We start from the raw sequence: 14,475 nt of genomic DNA, 5'->3' as shown, positions 1-14,475 counted from the left end.
GCTAGTGTGGTTGTTTAGCGATATATATAATAGAAGTCAAAAGTACGATTCGTTTTCAAGTTTGAAGCGGTTGTCGCAACTATAGTTTGTGTACTTTTGACTTGTGTTAGACATAAAACAGATATATCGATAGCGATAAAGAACAGAAGTCAAAAATACAACTCGCACTGTACTTTTGACTTCTAATGTAAGATTTGTACTTTTGACATCTGTTAGTTATCACTATATGTAAAATAGCTTTAAATAACAAGTTATATCTTTCATTAGCAATAAAGAACAGAAGTCAGAAATACAACTGACATTGTACTTTTGACTTCTATTGTACTGTTGATATTCGCATGACCTGTACTTTTAACTTCTGCTAGAAATCTCTAAGTATAATAGCGATATTTATTGCCCTGCCATAGCAATAGGAAGTAAGTCAAAGTTTAGCCTAAAATGACTTTGCTACGCCACCCCCTTCAAGGAAGTAAGTCCTTTACATAGGTCTAATCAACGTTGTAAATTGTTGAGCGTTGTTCGAGAAAACTCAATGGCAGAACCAAGTCCAGAAACTGAAAATAGAATGTGTTATTTAAAATTGCCGAGAACTGGAATTCGGTGACTTATTTCCTTTTTCCACGGCAGAGCAGTTTTATAGTTACAATATTTATGTTAGTAAAGCCGCTTCAATCAGAAGAAAACACGCTATTATTTTTATCATTATTGTAAAGATTATTATTATTTGGTATAATACTTGATTGAATATTCACTAAACTGTTCGTGCACAACAATAACAATACCATGGTGACCTACGGTTCTTTTTAGAAAAGACAAAATCTGGTATGCGTTTGCACATTCCATGAAAACATTGCTCACACCGACTACACTGCGCCATTTGCTTCTGTTTGATTCGATTTTCCACAGGATTCCATTGCATTCTACAACTGCAAAAAAGTTCAATAAAAATGTCCTTTTGAATGCATATTTAGCAATCTGCTAACAATTGAGGGAAAGAAGAAATTTTTTCTCCTTAATGCAATACGGCATGTGTACCCTCATCTCTGGCATAGAGAATGTTATATTTTCTAGATTTGTTTTTGTACGTACAATATGATGAATAAAAGAAATAGCAAAGACGCTACAATCTACCCAATTGTTCATGCGTGGAATTCATGATGCCACATATCTGTCGTTTTGTGTGATTTGCAATTTTACCACAAAACAGACTGTACATCAGAAAAACCTCACCAGGTTTACATTCTTAAGTTGAAATTGCTACCCAGTGATTATGACCATCATGCAAAACTTGAACAAATGGTATGTTTCTGTAAATGGGCAATTCCACGGCGGAAACTGAAAAAGTAGTCAAAATTTAAACTCTTTTTTGTCAGTTTTTAACAAATGAATATTGATGTAGACACATGAAGTTTATTTAAAATATTCCTTTAGTTATAAAATAAATGTATTTAAGTCATTTTTATGGTTCCGAAAGTTACGGTTTTTCTCATTGATGCATGTGAAAAAAGAACCACTGTAAAATGTTATTTTACCCATGAATTTTTTTTTGTATATTCCGAAATATTTTAAAGTGATAATGGAGCTAAGGTGTTCAATTTCTTGTTGGTCAGATTTTTTTCTTAAAAAATAAATATATTTCAAAAAAATAATGAAGTAACTTTTGCAATTTTCATGTAACGTAAGTTAACAAAAACAAGATCAAGTTTTGTTTTTTCTAAAATTTAATTTGAAAACTTAAATTTTGTAATATTATATGTGAAAGAATGTTAAATCTTATATTTATACATTAAGATTTTTGAATAACGATGCTTAGTTAAGGCACATTTTCATTTTGAATTTGTGTAACGTAAGTTAAAACTACATTTATTTAGAAAAGTTTTAGCGCTTTTTTCGTAAAGTTTTTTAATAAAAAAAACGTTTTTCATCGCAACTTCCAAGGGATTTGAAAAAACTAAAAAATTTTTAAAGTTACGGTTGTTTATAAAGACGAAAACTATTTTATATCGCAATTCCCTAAAGGTTTTTTTTTTATTCTTTATACGTCAATAAGTTTTGATTAATTAAAAGTTATTCAAGCAAAACTTAGCAAATTTGCTTTGCATTTTAAAATGACCAAAAGTTCTAAACAGAGAGTTAAAACTTATCAACCTGCTTATCGCCAGCGTGATTCTGAACGGAAAAAATATATAAATGCTGATCACCAAAAAGCTCATCGTCAACGAATAAAGCAAGAATAGGAAAAAAAAAATAAAAGAAAGAGAAAAAATAAAGGAAAGAGTCAGAAAGTATCGAATCAAAAAGAAAGATTCTACAAAAACAGTTAATTTTTCTACCATTATAAGTGTTTAAACAAAAAGGAAATTGCTCAAGAAAGTCCAAAAATAATTACCCAAAGATCCCGCACAACGTTCCGAAGTCCTAGCCACATTGCTGAATGGATCATTCAACAAAGAAACTACTCTTCCATTAAATAGCGTGAATAATCCAGCTTTAACTGAAGTAGAAATAAAAGTAAAAAGGTTCTACTGCGAAGATGACATTAGTCGACTGTCTCCTAATGTTAGGGACTTTGTATCAGTAATTGAAAATGGAAAGAAGATTAGTATCCAAGTTCGTCACCTTCTTTTAACCATGAAAGAAGCGTACCAGCTTTTTAAACATAATCACTTAGATATCAAGATTGAATTAAGCAGGTTTTGTGAACTACGACCAGTAAACGTTCGATCTATCGCAAATTTGCCTCATAATGTATGCGTTTGTACTTACCACGAAAATATGCGATTAGCTTTGGATTCCTTGGTGAAATTTGATCGTTTATCGTGTCTTACATTAAAATTGGGAAAGATATGTCTCAAAATTTTGTTTGTAAGGACTCATTAATTGATTGTTTCTACAACAAATGCAACAAATGCAAATCTAAATTTTTTCCAGCAATTCCTGGCCAATATTGAACCCCTTAATTTTTAAACAAGTTGGTACCAATGGCAGAAAACAAATGAAAAGCGTTACGCTGTATTCGAAAAAGTGAAAAAGTTTGGAAGTGGTAAAGAATTGATTGCTCACATTATGAGTATGAAAAAAATTCACAACTCATGCCAATATCAAGGGTAACCTATCTAAATATTTTAAACTAAGCATAAATAAATCCATGAATCCATTATTAAATATTGTTAGAATTCAGGTTGACTATGCAGAAAATTTTAAGTGTTTTAGTCAGAATGAGCCTCAAGCAGCACACTTTGGCCAAAATCAAATTTCTCTTTTAACTTCAGCTATCTGGAAAAAAAATCTTAAAACTTTCACCATTGCATCTGATTCTCTGGATCACACAAAGACCTCCTTAATTGCAAATTTGGATAAGTTATTGGAGTTTATTTCATTAAATACCCAAGAAATTCACATTTTTAGCGATAATGCTATATCGCAGTTTAAAAATAAAGTCGTGATAAGCGCAATAAAGCACTGTGAAAAGAAATTTAACAGAATAATATTTTGGCTTTTTTTTGCAGCAATGCACTGCAAAGGAGTTGTCGTTGGCGTTGGGGTTACTGTAAAGCGTTTGGCAACCAACAGAGTAAAGTCTGGAAAAATTGAAATCCAATCAGCTAATTATTTTGTGAATGCTATTCAAGACATAAATGTCAAAGCTCTATATTTGCCAGAGGAAGAAAAGTCAGCGCGCAATTGTGCACTCAAACTAATTATCCAGTAAGCCAAAAAAGTGAAAGATATCTCTAAATCCCACTACTTTTATGTCGGTAAGAGCCAGATCATAGCAGAACTTCACCGTGACGTATTTAGTATTTAAAACAAATAAAAGGATGTAACCATTTTTATTTTAAATCATATTCTTATTCACTTTACATTTTTGTTTTCCTAAAACAAATGGTTTGTAAATGGAATTAAGGGGGCGTCCATAAAGCACGTCACCCAAAATTTGTCAATTTTAACCCCTGCCTCCTGTCACAAACGATCAGATAATACATGCACCCCTCTCTCATTAAAAGTATGTCGCATATTTCAGCACCTCCCAAAAAAAATGACACAAAAAAACCATCAGCAAACAAACCTTTTTTCACGTTCTTGAAACTAAATGAAATTAAATATTTTGATTCTATCCACTTTGGTGTTTTGAAAATTGTTCGAGCAGTTTTAGCGTCAAAATCTTTTTAAAACATTTAAATGTACTCTCGCCAGCCGAATAAACAAGAGGGGACGCTTATTAATTTTTTAATTTTTTTTCCGAATCCTAGGAGCTTATTAGGAACCCCCTTCCCCCTCCCCCTCCCCCTTCACCCCCACCCCCGTTTAATAATTTTGAAGCAATATAAAATATTTTCTTCTTTTTTTACTTTGAGAAAAAATTTTTCTCAATATTAGATGAAAATATGAACAACCACCCAATAAAAATATTTTAAGCTTTTTAAAACTTTGACCCTCCCGTTTTATTAAACGTTATTATTAAAGTTTATTAGATTTTAGAAAAATTTCCGACCCTCCCGTTTATTAAGACCCCCACCCCCTCCCGTTTATTCAACAGGGGAGAGTAAATAGTTAGCAGCATTTTAAAAAATTAAACCGGCACATAAAAATTATAAGCGTAAGTAAAATTTTCGAATAACTGTAACATTTTTTTATTTGAATAGCTCAATAAAAAATGTCATACCAAATGTAATTTTTTAAAATGCTCTTGCGCTTCGGAAAATAAGTGTTAACAATTTAAAAACTTCATTAATATCAACAAAAAAATCTGTCAGTAGAGAGTCACCAGTAATTGAAAATTACTTTTGTTAATTACTTTGAATGAATGACTTTTAATACAACTGCCGTTCTTTTGTTACATAAATCTTTCTTAGCCGGTCACCTCTGAAAATTTTTTTTATTATTATTGTAATTAGTATTGAATTCTCAATATTCTTTAAAAATTTATAACACGATCCGCATTAATGGTTCACAAATATTCGACCTAACAGTTGCACAACATTTTTTAACTTGTTTTCTGCGAAACGTAAGTTAAGTGGCATTTTCGGTAATAAATTCGCCCTCTTTAGGCCAGACTCAAACCTTTTTCGCTTGTTTTATTCATTAGACTGACAGCTTTCATAAAAATCAGCTAAAAATTTAATTTACATTTTAAATATGCAAATATTTGATAAAGTTGTTGCGCGTGCAACGTAAGTTAAAAATGGAATTGCACAAATATTAAAGGAAAGATTTTGTCCAAGAACAGTGTCTTGCAGCCCATTCACTTCTTTGAATTGGTCTTTCATCATGTTTTGAAATATACTTATAATATTGTCGGATAGCCATCAATTGTTTGATATATCTGACATTTCACTCTGACAGAGATTTTGTTAACTTAAGCAGTTTTTTTCGTCTGTACTAGTATTTTCCAAATCACTGTAAACGATTATGTGCTCATGTGTAAGCTCAAATAAGTTTTCATAGTCTATCAAATTATCATTTACTATTTCAGCTTCTACATTTTTCTTTTTTTCTGGTTTAAATGTTACTTTGATTTTAGAAGCTACCAATAATTTTTCTTTTTTTTCTCCAACACGGTTAATTTTCGTACTTTTTCTTTTTGAGGCTGGTAGCTTATGATATTTATTAAAGCCTTTATGCTTAGCTCCTTTTCTTATTTTATGAGACAGTAGTGACAAACAACTTTCTTTAGGTACAACACTTTTAAAACTTCTGATGAGGTTATTTAACTCCTTATATATGTTTTCTAGAAGATCGTCATCAAGTTCAATAAGAAAACTGAGCCTTCGTAATTCATTCAAAAGGCTTCTTAGTGATTCACTAGTAATAGATTTCCTCCAGTTTTTCTTACCTGCCATCTCATTGTTAAAGATTTCACTAGCATAAGTAGATATACTTGAGGTATCGTTAGTTAATTTGTCTTAGCTTTATCAACTTCAAAATCTATATCTATATTTAGATATGGAGACATTCTATAAAGAGAAGAGATTGATTCCCAGTTCCAACAAGGATACTTTTTGAAAACAATGAAGAAATGCTTGCAGGGATAACATGACCTTTTCCAATCTATGCAGGTACAACTAGGCAATTTGTTTTTATCCCCAAAATCTATCACACAATTACGCTCTGAGTTGTCTTTGCAATACCGCAAAGAGAGTTTTCCAGATCCTTCAACTGTAATTCCTGTTATCTCTAAATTATCAGCTAGTGATTTCTTAACAAGACAATGTTTCAGAATTGGTCGAGGGCGATCTATCATCCAATCATCAATATCATCAGAGTAACGCATGTATTTAGAGCTTATTAAGCGATTGTTGTAAATATAGCAATAAAAAAAAGTTACTTTTTTAATTATGAAATATGTATTTAAAAATTACTTTATAACGACTTTATTTTAAAATTTTTTATCCATAAAAGATGTTCAGAAAATTAAAAGTTATCAGTAACATATTGTTTTAAGTTTAAAATACCTCTCATACTTATCACAAAGAAAATCCTTAATCACTACAGTTAACATCCCACTCAAAGAACTATGCCGGTGATTTAAAAGATTTTTAATGTGTTGTGTTGTCGCTCCACACCGTTGTTTGTGTTACAATTGACTAATAAACGGGTCTGACGATATGCTTTCACCCAACCCTGATTAAAAAAAAAAAAAGAAGCTGTATTTGATGAATCCCATTATGTCAAAGTTATCTTATATTGCTTAATTTAAAATGATATTTTAGGCACATTAAAAGGAAAAAGAATATGTACAATCATTTCAAAAAGAAATAAAGTTTAAGTATCAAACTCCCAACAAATAAAACTTACATGTTTTATTGGTAACCAATATTTTGATATATAATCTCTTAGAATTTCTTGATTTTTCCAATATGAAGAATTTTTCAAGTTTTGTATTGCAGCCTCACATACTTCAAGTGTGTCTGCACGTGCTATCATTCTTAACAAGCATAAAATCTTTAACCTATCTTCCACTAAACCATTAGATTTTGTTTTTAGCCAACGTTCCCATGCCTGCTCACGATGAAAATCACATAAATACAACGCAGCCTAAAATAAACATGGATATAAAATAAACCATTTACTCTTTGTTAATGATTTATTTTGTATCCATGTTTATTTATAAAATGTTACTTTACGAATAACTTGTAATATTTTTAAGAACATGTAAGGTTTTGTAATCCAAATTAATGCATATGTAAGTTTTCAACTTCAAAAACTTTCTCCAAACTTTTAATTTCTTCAACGCAATTGTCTGACATTCCATATTTAGGATTTCGGTCAGTATTCCAAGGCTTAATAAACGATAGGGCCTCAATGATTGAATCCTCATTTTCATTTTCACATAAAAATAAACCAACAACTTGATAATCTATATTGGTTTTTACCACAAAAAAAGAAAAGTGGCAATGCATAACGGGTGGTACGATATGTGGCACTCAACAACTCTAGTTCATTACCATATTTAGCCAACAACCTTTTCTGCCATCCATTTTGGTAAACAAAAGGTAAGGAGGTTTCTTTTGTACCAGTTAGTCTCACATTGTAATCATTATAGTCACTGTCTATACTAAGGTCTTCTGTAAAATTCCCTGAAGTTTAAAAATATTGGTTTTGTAAAAGCAATTAAGAAAGTGACTTGTGATAGCAATTGGTAAAAGACTTTAAAAAAAACCATATTAATGACAAATCTTTGGGTCTGAAGTATATACTTATAGTAGGATCTGCTTCCCTCAATTCCTTAATCTTTGACTGGAGACATTCTTGATCAGTAAGAGATTTACATAACTTCCGTCTAGAAATTGTTATATGATTATGAATGGTTGAATTCCGAGGAAAGAACCTTTTATTTGAGGATTCCGGTAGAACATGACTAGCTTTATTGAAAGTTTTCTTTACTTGGATTTTTAATAGACGCTTCATTTCTTTTGTGCTCAATACACCTACTTTAACATACATTTCAATAGCAGATACTTGTTCAGGGTAAATGCCAGAATCCTTAACGACATTTGTAGGTATGAATGTATTCTGATTTATTTCAAAAAGATAGGACTTACAATTAGAAATGACTTAATACAAATCTGAAACAAATAGGCAAGAATAAAATACAAATACCTTGGTGATCATATGACCGTTATGCGACAAAATATCTGGTATTACAATACAAAACTTTCCGATTTTGTTGACTTTCCTCTCAGTTGATAATGATAAAGCATTCCAAAGCTCCTTTTAATTTTTCTTTCTATTTCTGACAATATCCATACTAAGCTAAAAATTACAGGTTAGAATACATACATACATTACATACATACATACAAGCATGCATGCATGCATGCATGCAGTGCCGGCCTTAGGGGGGGGCGAGGCTGGGCGCCGCTCAAGGGCGCCAGGAAACTGGGGCGCCAAACGTTGTATGCAAACTTTAACAATATAATAAATAGAAAAAATAAGTCAACCTAAATTTTTTCGAATGTTTGTTTTTTTTATAAAAATAATTTCTTTAAATAATTTATTTATTGTATTATTACACTGTTAAAAATTCTTTATGCAAAATTAATAATTTGATTAAAAGTGTTTCAATCATAGCATATATTTTGTGACTTAAATTCATTTCTTTACTTGTATCTTTCTCGGCGCCAATTATTTTGCGTTCCATCCATTTAAAGTTTAAATTTTAAACATTATTTTCGGTACGAGTTGCGAGCGCGTTGTTTATTAATTTGTAGAAGAAATTTAAAGTTGTATTTGTGATTCAAATTCAGTTTTTGTCAAGTTTTCAAATTTTGCGGTAATAAAAAGCAGGTAAGTATAAATAATGAAATTGTTTATGAATTATTAGCTTGCGAGTAATTTTTTATTTTAAAATTTTAGACAAATAGAAACTGTCAGCAGCAATCAATGGAGAGTACTCATAATAAAGAAAAAAATGTTTTTAAAACTCATAATAATAAGAAACCATCTGGTGCTCAATACAGAAAACGTAAAGTAGAAAAAGTTGATAATTTGAAGAAAAATTATAAAAAACTTGAAAATTATTTTACATCGGAAAATAGTGATTGTAATAAAATAAAGGAAGGAGAAAATGTTGCGAATGTACTTAGTGATACATAAACCAGCGATGAAGAAGACGGAATAGTATCAGTTGGAAATGTTCACTACGATGAAAAAGATATCGATAACGAAAATGATGATGGCCAAGATGGTGATGTAAATGATCGCACCAAAGAAACAGCAATCGATTACTCAGACTGTGGTTTGTGGCCTATTCATCGCAACATTCAATTTGTTGATTATGTAATTAAGATAGGTGCAATACAAGTGAATTTGGACACATATCCACGCGATAATAGAAGACGACATTTTTCAAATGCTTATTACAACCGAAAACTTTCAAATGGTGAGGTTATTTCACGACGTTGGCTTGTTTACTCAGTTTCTAAAGATGCGGTATTTTGTTTTTGCTGCAAACTTTTTGATTTCAACATGAATTTAAAGTTAAACGGAAATGGATTCAATAAATGGAAGAATTTAACAGAAGCATTAAAAATTCACGAAAATAGTAAGTCACACAGAAATGCTTATCAACTATGGATTGAGACAGAAATACGAATGAAAGCTGGTGAAACTATTGATAAACAAGAACAAAAACTAATCGAAAAGGAGAGTTTAAGGTGGCGAAGTGTTCTTGAAAGATTGATGAACATTACTTTATACTTGGCAACAAATAATATGGCCTTCAGAGGTTCTTCTGATAAATTGTATGCAGTTAATAACGGCAAATTTTTAGGGTTGGTACAATTACTCGCTAAATTTGATCCTATCATGTTAAACCACGTCACGCTAGCTCTTAAAGGAGATATTTCTGATCATTACTGTGGAAAAACCATTCAAAATGAAATGATAGATATAATGGCATCAAAATTAACCAACATAATTATATCCAAAGCTCTAAAAAGTACATATTATTCTATTATTGCTGACTGCACTCCTGACGTATCTCACAAAGAACAGCTTTCTCTTACGATTAGAATTGTAAATATATCAAAATATCCTATAAAAATAAATGAACACTTTCTTGGGTTTTTCAATGTTAACGACACGACAGGTCTTGGTTTAACAGAAATCATAATTGGAGCTTTAAAAGATTTTGGACTGAATATAAGCTTTTGTCGAGGGCAAGGTTACGATAACGGTGCAAATATGAAAGGTAAAAAAATAGGTCTACAAAAGCGAATATTAGATTTGAATCCTTTGGCTTTTTACCTTCCATGTGGAAGTCATTCTCTCAATTTGGTTATTTGTGACGCAGCGCAGTCTTCACTAAATTCCATTAACGTTTTTGGCATAATACAAAGATTATTCACATTATTTTCTGCATCAACTTCACGCTGGAATGTTTTACTTAGTCATACAACAAACTTCACTCTTAAACGATTATGCGACACTCGTTGGGAAGCCAAAATTGAGAGCCTCAAAGCCATCCGATACCAAATAAGCAGCGTACATGATGCTTTAATTACTATATATGAAACTGAAACCAAAACTCCCGATATTGCACACGAAGCGCAAACATTAGTTTTTTAGTTTCTTTAGACTATAGTTTTTTAGTTTCTTTAATTGCATGGTACAATGTACTATTCCAAATAAACGTTGTTAGTAAAGCAATGCAAGCCAAAGACATGGATTTAGTACAGTGTGCTGAAATGTTGAAAAAATGCATCACATTTTTGGAAAATTACAGAACGTTTGGCTTTAAACAAGCAACGGTTGATGCCAAAGAGTTAGCTGAAGATTTAAACATCGATCCAATTTTTAAGCCGCTTAAAAGAGTGCGACGAGTGAAACGTCATTATGATGAAAATGCTGCTGACGAACCAATTCAAGATCCCGAGAAGAAACTTGAAGTGACATTTTTTAACCCTTTATTAGATACATGTCTGTCGTCAATAAATGAAAGATTTGAACAACTTAATGAATATGTAAATATATGAAGTTTTTTATTTAATTTGGATAATTTGCCCATCAAGAATGAACTTTTAAAATTGTGTAAACAATTACAAAAAAAATTAACTGTAAATACAAAATCAGAAATTGATGGTGCTTTGCTATGCGACGAACTAATAAGTGTGCAGTTTTTTATCAAAGATAAATTAGGCAATGTTGAAAATGAAATAAATACAAAAGAGATGACACCACTTTTTGTACTGAACTTTATTAAAAAACATTGTCTACAAGAGTTATATTCAAATACATGGATTGTTCTGCGCATTCTTCTTACAATACCTGTTACTGTTGCTAGTGGAGAACGTAGTTTTTCTAAACTAAAGTTAATCAAAACATATTTAAGAAATACCATGTTGCAAGATCGACTTAATTCTCTATCTATGTTATCAATCGAGCAAGAAATAGCTGAAAATTTAGATTTTTCTAGTTTGATAAGAGATTTCGCGGACAAAAAAGCTAGAAAAGTTACATTTTAAAATTTAATGACTCTTGTTTATATAGTTAGAGGATTTATTATATGTTTAATAAAAACATTTTTTATTTTAAAAGGAGCGTTGCGTTGTCTATTTATTTAGTCACTCATTTCTATAAACCCATATCATGAAAAGTCTAAGTTTACAATTTTAATAAAAAATTAATTAAATAACAAACTTGATGCACAATATGGATCTCTTTGCATTAAACTATATATTCCCTTTAGCACTCTTGTTCATCATTTTAGAGCATTGGTCTCGTTGTTAATGGTAACAACCACCCATATATACCTAGGGGCGCGTTCACAAGTTTTGCCCAACCTGTCAAAAAAGCTAAGGCCGGCGCTGCATGCATGCATGCATGCATACATACATACATACATACATACATACATACATACATACATACATACATACATACATACATACATACATACATACATACATACATACATACATACATACATACATACATACATACATACATACATACATACATACATACATACATACATACATACATACATACATACATACATACATACATACATACATACATACATACATACATACATACATACATACATACATACATACTGTACTTTATATTCTTGAAATTCTAAGTATTCTGTTATAATGAGTTGTAATGGACAATCAAATTTCTTACAATTTTGTATGCGAGTGTATTTTCTTTAGCAATAATGATCAATTTTCAATTAAAAGTATTTGTTATTAAAAATAATTATTTGATAAAAGATATTCTTAACCAGAGGATATTGGTCAAAAAATCATAAAGTATAGCAAATCTACTCCTGCTTTTTCTGAAGCAGTATATATACTGTGAATCTCACTATTGCTTTCCCTTTTGTTTGTTAAATTCTTTCAGACTCAAGTTTCTGTCATACCCATGTTGGCAATCTAGGTTTTTTATGCCAATCATCATGAATGGTAAACCAGATAGTTCAATGGAATCAGTTGACCAATCAACTTTGTGGGGTTTTATCTTTATTTCTAAAAAAATTATGTTTATTAATACTTTTAAATAGTAGTTATATTTAATAAGTAGTAATAATCATATATATATATATATATATATATATATATATATATATATATATATATATATATATATATATATATATATATATATATAGAAGATACAGCAAAGGATGACAACTTTGTTGGTACTTAAAGTTTCATACCGGCGTGCCGGCAATCATCAGCCAAAATACATAATTAAAATATAACAATACTCCTAATAATAATACCAGAAAGAAGTATAATCGAAAGCGTAACATTATATGGTTCAACCCACCATTTAGCAAAAATGTGATCACAAAAGTTGGCAAATCATTTCTTAATTTGGTAGACAAACATTTTCCATCTAAGCATATTTTGAACAAAATATTCAATAGAAACACTTTGAAAGTCAGTTACAGCTGCATGCCGAATTTAAAATCTATAATAAACTGGCATAACCAAAAAATCATCGAAGATATTGAAGATCAAAATAAGAAATCCTGCAATTGTATCAACAGGTTGCAATGTCCACTAAATCAACTTTGCCTAACAGAAAACATGCTTTACAAAGCTGTTATTTCTTCAGACCTTCCGAACTATTTAGATAAAATATATATTGGCATAAGTGAACCGCCTTTTAAATTACGTTATGCAAACCACATTAAGTCGTTCAATACTGTAAAATACAAAAACGACACCGAACTATCCAAGGAAGTGTGGCGCATAAAAGAAAAAAACGGAAAACCTTTTATTAAATGGAGTATAATCAGGAAATGCCAACCTTATCAACCAAGCACAAGAAGATGCGCTCTATGTTTAAATGAAAAAACTGAAATTGCCATCTATAGAGGCGCAAATTTATTAAATAAAAAGCAAGAGCTGGTTAGTAAGTGTAGGCATATGAATAAATACATGCTTGCGTCATTTGACAGTAAAGACTAATTTGAAGCCATTAATAAGAACAATTCTTTTTTAACGACATTTTTAACGGTTTTTTCGTTTTTCTTTAATGTTCTCTTTTTGTAACGTTTTTTTCATTATGTATTTTGGCTGATGATTGCCGGCACGCCGGTATGAAACTTTAAGTACCAACAAAGTTGTCATCCTTTGCTGTATCTTCTATGTAATTGCTCTTGCCAGCAGGCTATTGAGCACTCTCGAGTGAAGAAGTCTTTTACTAATCATAATATATATATATATATATATATATATATATATATATATATATATATATATATATATATATATATATATATATATATATATATATATATTTCCAAAGACTTTGGTAGAAAAGAATGTACTAAATTGAGCAGTATACTTAAGTTCATGATCTTTAATGAAATTGTGTGCTTTTTCCAAACTAAGTGCAGTTTTGAAAATCTGCATAATCAGCAATTGTGAATCACTAAATATAACAGTGGTATTAACGGTGAATTAATAAAAAATAAATAGTAAAAGTTTAAACATATATAGTTATGTGTGTATCTATATATATATATATATATATATATATATATATATATATATATATATATATATATAGATAGATAGATAGATAGATACATAGATATATACACACACATAAATGTATACCTATATATGCATATACATATATGAATGTATATATATATATATATATATATATATATATATATATATATATATATATATATATATATATATATATATATATATATATATATATATATATATATATATATGTCAGTTGTATTTTTGACTTCTGTTCTTTTTTGCTAATGAAAGATATAACTTGTTATTTATAGCTATTTTACATACAGTGATAACTAACAGATGTCAAAAGTACAAATCTTACATTAGAAGTCAAAAGTACAGTGCGAGTTGTATTTTTGACTTCTGTTCTTTATCGCTATCGATATATCTGTTTGATGTCTAACACAAGTCAAAAGTACACAAACTATAATTACGACAACCGCTTCGAACTTGAAAACAAGTCGTACTTTTGACT

The 14,475-nt window shown here is 30.1% G+C and overlaps 2 pseudogenes across 1 annotated transcript; one reads left to right on the top strand and one right to left on the bottom strand.

Annotated features, from left to right (window-relative positions):
- Positions 1 to 751: 751 nt before the first annotated feature.
- LOC149885792 (uncharacterized) lies at positions 752 to 13,874 on the bottom strand (annotated as a pseudogene).
- Positions 8,350 to 11,468, top strand: LOC149885793 (zinc finger MYM-type protein 1-like; annotated as a pseudogene). Its single transcript, XR_016454398.1, has 2 exons — positions 8,350 to 8,790; positions 8,860 to 11,468. The product of XR_016454398.1 is annotated as a zinc finger MYM-type protein 1-like (transcript).
- Positions 13,875 to 14,475: the final 601 nt, after the last annotated feature.

Source organism: Hydra viridissima, unplaced genomic scaffold, assembly GCF_058129835.1.
Source record: "Hydra viridissima isolate aposymbiotic clone 2 unplaced genomic scaffold, HvirCarnegie_v1 scaffold_7, whole genome shotgun sequence".
In the NCBI taxonomy this organism is placed as follows: Eukaryota; Metazoa; Cnidaria; class Hydrozoa; order Anthoathecata; family Hydridae; genus Hydra; species Hydra viridissima.
This window is presented reverse-complemented; position numbering and strand designations above follow the sequence as displayed.